This window comes from Vombatus ursinus, unplaced genomic scaffold (assembly GCF_900497805.2).
Source record: "Vombatus ursinus unplaced genomic scaffold, bare-nosed wombat genome assembly UNPS02005969.1, whole genome shotgun sequence".
Classification (NCBI taxonomy): Eukaryota; Metazoa; Chordata; class Mammalia; order Diprotodontia; family Vombatidae; genus Vombatus; species Vombatus ursinus.
In genome coordinates, this window is record NW_020945747.1 from 1,396 (window position 1) to 12,099 (window position 10,704).

General features: G+C 36.9%; 1 pseudogene; it reads right to left on the bottom strand.

The window, feature by feature from the left end:
• Positions 1 to 828: 828 nt before the first annotated feature.
• LOC114032930 lies at positions 829 to 7,717 on the bottom strand (annotated as a pseudogene).
• Positions 7,718 to 10,704: the final 2,987 nt, after the last annotated feature.

Genomic DNA, 10,704 nt, shown 5'->3' on the forward strand with positions numbered 1-10,704 from the left:
ATCAATACTTTATAATGTTTAGTATTTAATAAACATAATAAATCAATGGGTTTTTTTTGTTTGTTTTTTTGGTTAGGCAATGGGATTAAGTGACTTGCCCAGGGTCACACAGCTAGTAAGTGTTATGTGTCTGAGGCTGGATTTGAACTCAGGTCCTCCTAAATCCAGGGCTGATGCGCTATCCACTGTGCCACCTAGCTGCCCCTAAATCAATGTTTTAAAAAGCCAAAAAAGAAAACTTGATAAAACTAGAAACAATTCAAAAATAGTAATCTAGTAAAATGTGTCAAAAATTAGCTGAAGTTTATACAAATTCTTTAATAACAGTTTTCCATTTATCCACACCAATACCAGCAAGTTTAAGCCAATAACAATTACTAAAATCTGGTAGCACTAATAATTGATTAAAATGATCTGACTTATATACACATACATACATACATATACATATATAACTTTCACAATTCTCAAATACTGCATAGCTAGGCTGCTTCAACTATGCTATAAAAATTTTAATTTAGTACATGCTTAGAGTAGCTAAATTAAGATTTGAATATTGGAATTCACTAAAAATGAAAAAAGTTACCAGTAACTGCATAATGAATGCTCTACCACATTTTCATAGCACTTTTGACTCCAGAGATCAAAATATTAATTCTGGAAATGTGGTCTTCAGTGTAGATTGCAACAAAATTACCAATTCTAATGTACTTATATTTTATGTAAAACATGTGGATTGTGCACCATGAAAATGTGGCATGTGCTGGCAAAATCTTTGCATTGGCATGTTACAGAGAAGGGACTAAAGAAACTGGAAAAAAGTAAACTTTAATGAGATTCTCCATTTAATGATGAGGCTTCTGTTGTGAGTGAAGATGACCTGGATGTTCCTTTCTTTGTATCACCAGAGCTAAAACCATTCTGACTATGCTGATCTGAAGAAGTAGCATTAGGTGCAGGAGGTGACTTAGTATTCTCCTTAAAGTCTGTAATAGTGACTGTCAGATCTCCAACAATCATTTCCAAATGCTGAGCACTGCTCTGATCTGCATTTTTCGATTGTAGCCTGGTTTTCTTATGACTGTCCTTTTTGCTAGTTTCTTTCTCTCTCACTTTTTCCCTTTTTAAATTTATCTTTTTCCCCCTCTCTTTTCTTTGATTGTCATTGGGGAGGGAAAAACTGCTGGATAACATGCTGTGCAACCACCTGGGAGACAGGTCAAGGATTTCTAGTGAAGGTGCCCTTTCTCACATTGCACATCATTATTTTGAAAGCTCCAGGGCTGTACCAGAAGGTGCAGAAAGTATAATCACAGTATCCCTCATCAGAGGATGTCTTTACTGCAGCTTCAAGTTGGTGGGGCTCTTCTTGTCTCCCAAAACTTGGCTAAAAGTACCTCATCTGTATTTTCAATAATACCCTTTATACCAGGTCAATTAATGTTCCTGAATTTTAAGGAGAAAAAAGTGAGCTGTGTGGGAGGAACAGTGCTGAATGTCTTTTGCAATAAGCAATGGTAAAAGCCCGCGTTTATAGAGAATGATTTTTAATCCATCCTCTTACTGTTACTAAAAGTCTTAGTTTGTTTTTGAAAAAATACAGTCAGATTATAGATAACTAATAAGATCCTCTTACTTAAGCAGTAAACAGATAAATATCTTTTAATTGCCATATAGTGAGCATGGCTGATTGGGTACTTTATTAATTGGATTTCTTAGCAGTATCATTGTAAAAACTTGATCCTACCACCAGATGGCAATATTATTATTCTTGAGTTCTTTTCTTCCAGAAATGGGGGAAAAAAACAAAAAGGACTTTTAATTTGCTTGTTCCCTTTATTAGCTAGTGAATTTCTTAAAGACACTTTTCAACTAATCTAAAACCGTTAAACTGTGAATTTGTTATGTAATTGCAGATGTAGAAGTATTTTGAATCTGAAGAAAATCAGGAAATCTGCATCCTTTTGCTCTGTCCTTCCCTCCCTAAAAGACATTGGATACATATTTGGATTCTTCATTTTTAAAAAATTGAGATATTAATTAAGATTAATGAGAGTAAGTATGGTATATTGGAAAGTACACTGGACTTTGTATTTAGAAGACTTGGGTTCAAATTGTAGCTTGGCAATTTACTAGCTTTGTGACCATGGGTTAAATGACAAACTCTCTCTAATCCCTTCATTTGTAGTAAGGGATTACTATTACAAGCTCTCTCTAATCCCTTCATTTGTAATAAGGGGATAATAATTGAGAACTCTCTCTACCTCCCCCTCAAGGTGCTAGTTGGGAAAGTGATTTGTAAACCATAAAGTACTTTAGAAATGTGTGCTATTATTGTTATTTCCACTTTTGAATTTTTCTAATGCCATTTATCTGTATGTCTCAGGGAAGATTGAAGATTTTTTTAAAAGAGTATCTCACATTTGTGTAAGGCATTATAAAATTGTTTTTTCTTCACACACACACACACACACACACACACACACACACACCTCCCCTAACATACAATGTTGATATAACTCTGGGAAAATAACTTAACCTCTCAATGCCCCTGGCAGTTCTCAAAAACCTGCTTTAGCAGAGGGAGTTTCTTCATCTGAAAGTTCTTATACCAGTGGAATCACAGTCTAGTCTTTATTCCTATTTTCTATTCCCATTTGACCTTAATGAAAGGGGTTTAAATCTAGATTAATTGTTACCTTTTCTCATTATCTGGGCAGCATTCGGATAGATCAACTTATTTGGAAAGTTTCTGTGTATAGTTTCAACACATATATGTGTAGAAAGATCATTGAGATTTGTACTGCCTAGAATCTAACTCAAAAGTTGGGTCTTTTGATTCTGGTAGACATACAAAATAAATTCAAATATATGGTATGAGGGGCTGAGGCCTGATGGTCTTGCATGTCCAACTAGCCCTTTTGTTTTTGCCTCAGACTTATTTGTATGCCAACCAGGGAGCTTCATGGGAGATGAGGGGAACCTTGTCACCCTATCCTGTATGTGACTCCATTTGGTTTTGTTAAGAGAGTACATGAAACAATTTTGGAGGTGCAGCTGAAACCAGGGCTTTAATAGGAGTAAAAGGAATTTTCTAACCCTAGATCAGGTGGTTGTCTGGGTTTAGGGATTGCAAGTTGGCACCAGGAGACAGAGAGACTTGATATATTCACTCCTACCATAGAACAAATTGTTTCTTAACAATTGAAGAATAAGTATTTCAATACTCTAGGGATCTATGATTGTCACTGTATATGCTTTATCTACTAATCCAGGTTGTTAACCTCCCCATATTTTAGTAGATGCTCTTCATGTATTATTGTGGCTGAAAAAAATTCTTTGTTTGGTGACCAATCTTCTGATCTTAGTTAAATCGGTTCTCAGACAAAAGATAAGCAGTCCTTTGCTAGATCTATGCTTGAAGCCTTCTCAGCTTGGAAGAGCCTGACAGAACTTATGTTCCACTGTCGTAGCTTTCAGGGGCCTAGGGTTATTTTTTCCCTGTGATGCATTGGAATAGGTTTTTAATGGAGAATAAGTATAACCAAGTATTGCACGATGATAACTTACACTTAAGTATTCACTTAGGGAACCATGTTACCTGCTTGAGCTACGTCTGGGGAAAGTAGCACTAGCTTATGAATTAAAGTTACAGAGCCACAGAACCATTGAACCATAACATTTTAGAACTAGAAGGAACTTCACAAATGATCTTGTGCTATCCCTTCATTTTATAGATGAGGAAAAGGAGCCCAAAGAGGGGAAAGGTAGCTGATAATAGGAATAGTAGAAAACCTGTGGGCAGAAAGTCAGACACAGAGGCGATTTTGGTTCTAGGAAAAAAAAAAAAGACAGCAAGCTTTAGACAAAACTGTCCAGTACCCTGGATAGCTCCTTAGGTGAGATGTTACTCTGACATTGTCTGCTGAGCTTTTGTCCCCAGCACTCAAGGCTATTTAGTTGGTTCCATTCTTGATAACTGAAGTTATTCAAACAATCTCCTTTCTTTCTACATTTTTTTTTTGGAAATGAGAAATCAAACTCATTCCTATAAGAACTTTCAGTCTGTGCCTTTCTTCTTTTTTTAAATTGTCAGAACTTTTATTGATAGAGAAGAATAATGTGAGGAGTATAGAAAACTGTTACCAAATAATAATTATCCTATACTGATATGACACTTCACCATTCATACAGTCCTTTCCTCAGAAAAATAGTGAGTGGGGCACCACCTACTTCAGACAACTACCTATGATTAGCTACAGTTTACAGTTTAGGAAAACTGAGAAGGGCTAGAAACCAAAGCCAGGTATTCTGAATCCAAGCCCTCTGCTCATCTCATTTTATCACATCACCTCCTTATCTATATTCCACCTATGGTTGTTTGGTTATTGTTGCTTTTGTTACCCTATACACTGGGAGTGGGATAAGATGGCAATCTTCTCCAAGTAATAAACTTTAGTATGACCATGCTGAATAGCATAAGGAGAGGGAGGGGAAGAAGAATTAGCTAAAACAGCTGTGATTTTTTGTCTCATATTAAACATATTTTCACATTAGTCATATTGTAAAGAAGAATTAGGACCAATGGGAGGAACCATGAAAAAGAAAAGAAAAGAAAAGAAAACAACAACAAAAAAAGAGAGCAATTAGTATGCTTCAATCTACATTCAGACTCCATAGTTCTTTCTCTGGATGTGGATAGCATTTTCCATCACGGGTCTTTTGGAGTTGTCTTAGATCCTTATATTGCTGTGAAGAGCTAAGTCTATGATAGTTAGTCATCACACAGTATGGTTGTTACTGTGTACAATGTTCTCCTGGTTCTGCTCATTTCACTCAGCATCAGTTCATGTAAGTCTTTCCAGGTTTTTCAGAAATCCACCTGCTCATCCTTTCTTACAGCACAATAGTGTTCCATTACATTCATATACAACTTGCTCAGCCATTCCCCAATTGATGGGCATCCCCTCAAATTCCAATTCTTGGCCACCACAAAAAGAGTTGCTATAAATATTTTTGTATATGTGGGTCCTTTTCCCATTTTTATGATCTCTTTGGGATACAGACCTAGAAGTGGTATTGCTGGGTCAAAGGGTATGCACAGTATTATAGCCCTTTGGGCATAGTTCCAAATTGCCCTCCAGAATGATTGGGTCAGTTCACAATGCCACCGACAATGCATTAATGTTCTAGTTTTCCCACATCTTCTCCAACATTTATCATTTTCCTGTTTTGTCATGTCAGCCAATCTGATAGGTGTGATGTGGTACCTCAGAGTTGTTTTGATTTGCATTTCTCTAATCAATAGTGATTTAGAACTTTTTTTCATATGACTATAGATAGCTTTAATTTCTTCATCTGAAAATTCAAAGAAGGTCATGTCTTTTGTCTTGATAGGTGACTATTGTTCATGTTTTCTGGAGGCACTCCAGACTGCCAGGTCATGGTAGATTATCTTGCCCTTCCTTTCATCAAAGCACTCACCTGGTTATTTCCCTGGTCTGATAGGAGTGCTTCTAGCAGTGAATATGCTGTTGTTGATGATAGATGGATCTTAGTCAAAAAGGCATATCATGCAAAGGACACTGATTTTGTAATCTGAAATCCTGAATTGGAATCTGGATTCTGTCCCTGCGCAAGTCATTTAACCCCTTTGCAACTCAGTTTCTTAATTTGTAAAGTGGAGATCATAATACTTGTCTTAGCCACCTCATAGGATTGTTGTGAGAAAAGCACCTTATCAATAGTGTGATGTAGTAAAAACAGCACTGTATTTAGAATCAGAAGACATGGTTTTGAATATTGGTTCTGTTAATTACTTCCTTTAAAAATTAAGGTAATAAAAGAGAATACTATGGGTAAGAGTGGTGTAGTGAAATGAACATTAAACTTGGGAACATCTTTCTGGGACTCCATTTCCTCATCTACAAAAGGAGAAGACTGGATTAATTGATCTCTATGGTTCTTTCTGACTCTGAAGCCTATGGTCATAGGATAAAAGATACAGACTAGATATGACCTTAGAGAATTTCTGGTCCAACTCTCATTTTACAGTTGAGGAAACTGAGACCCAGGGAGTGAAATTAACCAAAGTCCTAGGTAGTTAGTGGCAGGGGTGGGATTCTTTGGCCTTAAAACACTATGTAAAAGTGAGCTATTATTATTACTAGTTGAGAGGCAGTGTTGATAATAGAAAATACTGGACAATTCTTTCAAATAATTTATATTTGATCTTGGAAAGCATCAGTAGCTTTATCTTCCTAATTCTGCTTTTCTTTAGCAAGGATGAATTGATTTTAGCATTAGCTAGATTTGACAGCATGCTGGGCAACATATATATAATAGGTTTGGTTGGAAAATTATCTGTTAACTTCTGATCTAGTGCCCTAATTTTGCAGATGAAGAAGCTTAGGTCCAAATTTAAGTGACTTGCCTAAGGTCACCCATGTAGTAAGCATCAGAACTGAGAGCTAATTATATTTGTATTCATACTGAGGACTTGGCTTCCAGGGATTTCACAACACTTCATATAACATCCTTTTAAATCTTTAGTATTTTTGTGAGTCCAGAGTGGAGAGGAACCTGTGGAACTGTGCCTACTATTTCAATGGAGAGACAGAGATATCTAAAGATTTTGTTTTTGCCATTACATGGATAGTCAGTGATCCAGCCTGCCATCTAACTTTCTGTAGTACTTTCCCTCTACTACACTGTGTAATTTCTCTCACTTTTGTGACAAAAGAGTTGGACAAGATAGTCCCTGACCTCACTTCCAAATATGAAAATTTGCAATTCTATGAAAAGCAGATGTCATATATGACAGAGAAACAGTTCTGTCCCGAGAGGCCAGAGGAAGGTCACATCATTCATTAAAGAATGTGTTATTTTTTTCTTCCTTGAAATTTTTTTCTTCCTTTAACACACTGAAAATGGGTTATTTTTTCTTCCCTCCTGTGAAATTTTTTCTTCCTTTTCTCTTTATTCCTTAACAACCGTCTTACATGTGTGAGCATATAGTATGGACAGCTCGCCCTTGGTATTGATGCCTACATTCATTTTCTTCAATGGATATGTTCAATTTAAAAAAAATTCTATTGAAAAATGCTGAAATGTATATGACATTCTTTGTCTACTCATAAACCTGTTCTAGAAATCTAGGCTGGCATTTATAATGACCATTGACAAAGGCTGAAAGGAAGATAGTGAACGTTTTAGATATCTACCCATCTACATGTTCTCATCCTGTGAGAGGCTGTGTCCCTTCTTCTTCAGGAACTCCTCTTCTTCACAAAAATCCTACAATGGGGATCTGCCCAAAATACTGGGAACCTTCCTCTAGATCTCTTGCCATCATGCTTGGATCCTGTAGACTCTTTATTGGTTATTTTTTGTTCTTGTTGCATGACCAGCTCTCCTTTTTTTCCCTAGTTACACATCTCTGATGATATCCTTTATGCTATTTCTCCTGAACTATTTCTTGTTGGTCATGGGCAGTAGACTCATACCCACAATACACTTCTATATGATTCTTTGGATGGCCTGTAACTTTAACTCTTTGAGAATTTCAGTATCCCATGGCTCACATTCATACAACAGAAGAATATTGATGTTAAAAAAGGTGGGCCTTTTCTTGTGAAGAAACATGCTCATTAAAAGCATGATGCATTTTCTCAAAGGCTATTCAGCTCACCCTATTCCTCCTCTTCCGATTGTCCATGTTCCGTGACTATTCATGAGCTATATACTGATGGACTAGCTCTGTTGAAGATATTTCCATAGAGGGCAAATGCCTCCTTCTACAAGAGGCCTTTCCTGAGTCCCTCAGTTGTTAGTGTTTCCATTAATTACTTTGTATATATCTTGTATTTACTTTTCTATGTATAGTGTATTTCCCACAAATAAGCCATTAGGTCAAAAACAATTTGATTTTTATTTTTGTATTCTCTAGTACCTTGCACAGATTCTTAATAAATGCTCATTGAATTGAAAAGAATTGAACCATATAACATGAATTGGACAACAAGCATTTTTTTTTCATTCACAGGAGGTGTTTAGCACAAAGTTTAAAAGGAAGGGAGATTCCCTTTAGATGGTTAGGGTTCCCAGGCATTCCTATTTGTGGATAACATGGTACTGAATATCTGGGCTGCATGGAACATTGCAGAAACTCTTGAAGGAGAACTTGGAAAAAACCAGATAAATATCACATTAACAGTAGTTAATATGAAATGACCAGCAAGAGTTTACTGAGCTCATATTCTGTTCTTAGAATTTTGCTGTGTACTTGTGGATGGGGGGGAGGGGAGGACATGAAGGAATCCTTTCTCTATCTCCCTTCTCTTTTTTGACAAGCTCTTCCTTGAAGGCTCAACTTAAATACTATCTCTTCAGTGTAGTCTTTCCTGACAATAGAGTCAGAGACATCTAGATGGTCATTAAATAGAGTATTGGGTCTGGAATCAGGAAGATGTGAATTAAAATTTGACCTTAGATACTTACTAGCTGTGTCACTTAATCTCTGTCTACCTCACCTATGTCATAGTTGTTGTGAGGATCAAATATGATTATTAAGTGTTTAGCATAGTGTCTGGCACAAACTAGGTATTAAATAAATGCATGTTTTCTCTCTTCCTCTTTTCCTCCCTCCCTCCCTCCCTCCTTCCTTCTTTCCTTCCTTCCTTCCTTACTTCTCCTTCCTTGTCTTTCTTATAATTCTCAAAGCACTTATCTGGTCTCTCTTTTCACTTCTCTCATTGTCCCTTCTATCATGGCTATTTGTATACACATTGTCTCCCTATTAGATTGTAAACTCCTGAAGAACAGATCTAGTGTTATATCTATCTTTACATCCCTAGCACTTAGCTAGATGTTTTTCACAAAAGAAGTGCTAGAATAAATATTGATTTTGTTAATGAACTGAATTATAAAATTTAGTCTTTGCTCTTAAGAAGCTTCTTAGTAGGGGACTCAAGCCTAAAGTTCCCAGAAGTCAAATAATCTGAAGTAAGTAATGTAACTCAGTACTAAATTGTGGTATGGCTAACCAGAGAAGTTTATAGGAAATGAAGATAAACAAGTTTCTGGAACTTTCAGGTAAAATTAATGGACTTATTTACTGTTGGAAAGCATCATATTTCATGCAACATTATGAAAATAACCAGGTGTTCAAGAACTTGTTTACTGTGGAATCAGCCAACAGCTTTGCAGTAATTTTCTTCATTATTCACTGTGATGCCTTAAGGCCACCCTCCCACCTTTTAATACTCAGATGTACCTTGACATTGCTGGCAGTGCTATTAACTTGGATAGGGTGACTGAGACTTTTCCCCAGGGCACCAACATTTAGAGCAACACTTGTATTTTTTCAGTGACATAGGAACTGAGCTTAGCACCTAATTTTCCTCTTTTTCTCTTCAAATTCCCAGTTGCCTAATCTTCTCTATGGCCCAGCCCCATAGCCCTACCACTGAGGTGGATTATTCAGTAGTGTCCTGCCAATTTCCCATGTGGCAGGGTCTTATGATCTCTACTCTGAACTAAATTTATCTTAAAAAGTTTATTTGAAGGCATATTTCATGCCACTTGCCATGGGCATAAAAAGTGCTAACCAAAACTCTGATGCCCAGTGACCATTGCCAGGTTTTGTGATAAGTTAAGAAGATTCTATCTTCTTGGGGAGCCTCCTCTGGATATGTTGTGGGTGCTGTGAGGGCTGCCTGTGCCTGGAAATGTCCACAAATAAACTTCCTCATCTGGTGAGTCACGTCAGGGTGGGGAAGTTTTCTACTTTTATGTTTATTGGAAAGATGGGCAAAGATTTCCTTCATGCTGAGTCATCCTTTGACACAAATATGGGAATAGGGATTTGACACTTTTGTGGGGGTGGCAGACAGATTTGAGAATGATTTTCTAGTTCCTTCAATTATCCCTCAAATGCCATGATTTTCAGGCCCGTCACCATCCTGGTTGCCCTTCCTTGGATATACCCGCAATTGCTAACATCCCTCTTAAAATGTGACAACCAGCACTAAACATGATGCTCCAAGTCAAGAGTCAATCAACAAGTATTTTTTGGGAGTCTACTATGTGCCAGGGACACTGTTAGACATTGGAGATACAAGTACAAAAAAATGAAAATCCCTCCTCACAAAAAGCTTAAATTTTTTTGAAAACAACATGTTGAATTCACTATATACTCAAAAAGAAAAGCAAGCCTCTATTTGCACAGTCCCCTTCCTCTGCTCTACAGTGCACATGTATATACCCACTCTGCCTCATGTTTGCTACGCCCAGAGCAACAAAATAAAATAAAATATAATAGAAAAAAGAATGGTAGAAAAAATAAAGGAATATGGGCTTGCACCAGATTGTAAAGGACTTTAAATGCCAAATAGAGCTAATAATAGAGCAGGCGGAGAGGAACTACAGAAGCCTATGATGCTGTTATTCTAATGGACATCATGAGAAATTGGGATTTTGGTTTCTTCAGCCAATTGCATAATCAGGTTTTTTGGGGAGTAGAAAACCTCAATTTTTATATCAGTTGGCTACCACTGAAAGTAGAAAGCTCCCTATCACTCCAATGGTTTGGAGACTCATTGGAGGTCTTCCAATAAGAACTCAATTTGGTTGTATTAGAGTGTGTGGGAGGAGTTTCCAATGAGTCCAAAAAGATAGGTTGTGAAAGGCTTTAAAAACTGAACA